The following is a 2,077-nucleotide window of genomic DNA, read 5'->3' on the forward strand; positions in this document are numbered from 1 at the left end:
CAGTATGAAAGGATGTTGACAACTGTATGCAAAGTATCCCATGCAAACCCTGCAGGCAGAGTATAATCCCTGTTGTGTTCAGACACAAAGCAGTTGGACAGTAACTACACAACATGACACACAACACACAACCATAAACGTGAGATATTGTTGAAGTTCACACTCATCCACAAATGTGGTGGGCTGCAGAGTTCAACATATGGAAAGCTCACAGTGGGCATGCTCGCACACTTTGATAAATGAGACATATGTCAGACAATATGCCATGGGAAGCCTGAACTGGGCATGCTCACACACACAGGCCAAATCTCAGTTTAGCATTTGGCCACACATATCTGGTATTTGTACGTGTTATTCCAGGAACCAACCACATTACAACAATCTGCCCAGTGCACACAGTTAAATGACTACAGAGAGATACGTGATATAGTGGATCCCTCCCATATTCAAACATCTTCCACAGATACACAAGTTGTTCATAGAAACAGGGAATGCTATGGCAATAAAGACCTGCAAACAGTCTATCAGCAACAAATATTGTGCATCTGACGATTAAACATATGGGTGTAGAGGTCAACACTAAGCTGTTTGCCCTAGGGAATGACAGCTTAGCCAGAGTGTGCTTGGTGTCTGCCTCCCCAGTACAGTAGGCTACTGTGCCACTGTAAAGTAGGCCACATAAGGCACCATGTGAGGCTAGTGTGCTGTGCCTCTGTCAAGCAGGGACACAGTGGAGATCCCAGGGGTTGAATTTGCTAAGCCACATCCATGTTGTTGGTGTGTGCTGGAAGAGGGTTGCTGAGGACCCCTAACAGTATGTGGGCATCAATAACAGACTGAGGGGAGCCTTATCTGCATTGTCTGGACAATTTCACTGTCAACACTTTGTCGTGATGATTATGAGGATTGAAGTGTCGTGCCAGTACTGTTCAGAGATGTCCTCCCTCTGTGGGCTACTGCTCTGCAATGTATTAGCTCACTCTGTCTGTTGGCCAGCTCATATATGGCTGGTGTACACCTGACAGGTGTCCTGTTGTGAAGCAGTCATGGGTATATTTGGGATAGCATGATCAATGCAAACCTTCCACATGCTCATAGAATGCAATTGTCAAGGATTATGCAGAGTGGCCTGTATACTCCCCCAGCATGGGTCCTTTGAAGTCTTCCACCCCAGTCTTCACAAGTGTAAAGTCTGCTTTTGATAAATACACTTTGTTTGCAGTGACAACCTTGCCTGGGGATGGGGATGGGATATGGATGTCCAGGGAAAGGTGGATATGGCCAGATATCAACAATGGTGGTCTACCTCTGGTGTGGAACAGTGAGTACTCATGTTGCAGATGGTCAGGTGCAATATGTATTCCCCCTTGTGGCTGTGGTGAGTGGTCCTGCCATAGCACATGGACTCACAAATTGTAGTGGCTGTAGGGTAATGTTGTAGAGGCCTGAGTAGTTCCCACACACAACATACCTGTACCTGACGTTAACAACTGGAATGGTGTATGTGAACACCTGCATATCTTGGCACTGTTCCCAGGGAAGCAAAGTGCGTGTCCTGAATGTGGGAGGGGTGGTCCAAACTGGTTGTGTTGTGTGTTACAGGTCCTATGGTCATGAAGCATAGTATAGAACATAACCTGCCGGTGCGATGTGCATATCTGACCCTGAAGTAGGTGGCTGCAAATGCATATATATGCTAACCCCCACCTGACAGGTAGTACTAGATGTACATACCTCTGTAGAAATAATGACGTCAGCACCCTATAAATACTGCAGGTGCAGAACAGATGCCCAGTAATTCGGATAGTGCGCTCTGCTAATGCGTCTCCCTCAAGTGTCATAATATAGTTAGGTAGGGGTTTGAATCCTGCAAATGCTCAGCGTGTGTGTGTGTGTGTGTGGGTGAGCGGGGTTGGTGTGTGTGCAAGTCTGTGTGGGGGAAATGTCCCTTTTGGCAACTGGGAAAATACACTACAGGATGCACATTCCCCTTTCTAAACACTGATGATGTCAGCACCCTATAAGTATAGCAGGAGAAAAGAAACCTCCCAGCAATGCAAATAGCGTGCTCTGCTAA

Source organism: Protopterus annectens, chromosome 12.part0, assembly GCF_019279795.1.
Source record: "Protopterus annectens isolate FY-2018-M chromosome 12.part0, PAN1.0, whole genome shotgun sequence".
In the NCBI taxonomy this organism is placed as follows: Eukaryota; Metazoa; Chordata; order Ceratodontiformes; family Protopteridae; genus Protopterus; species Protopterus annectens.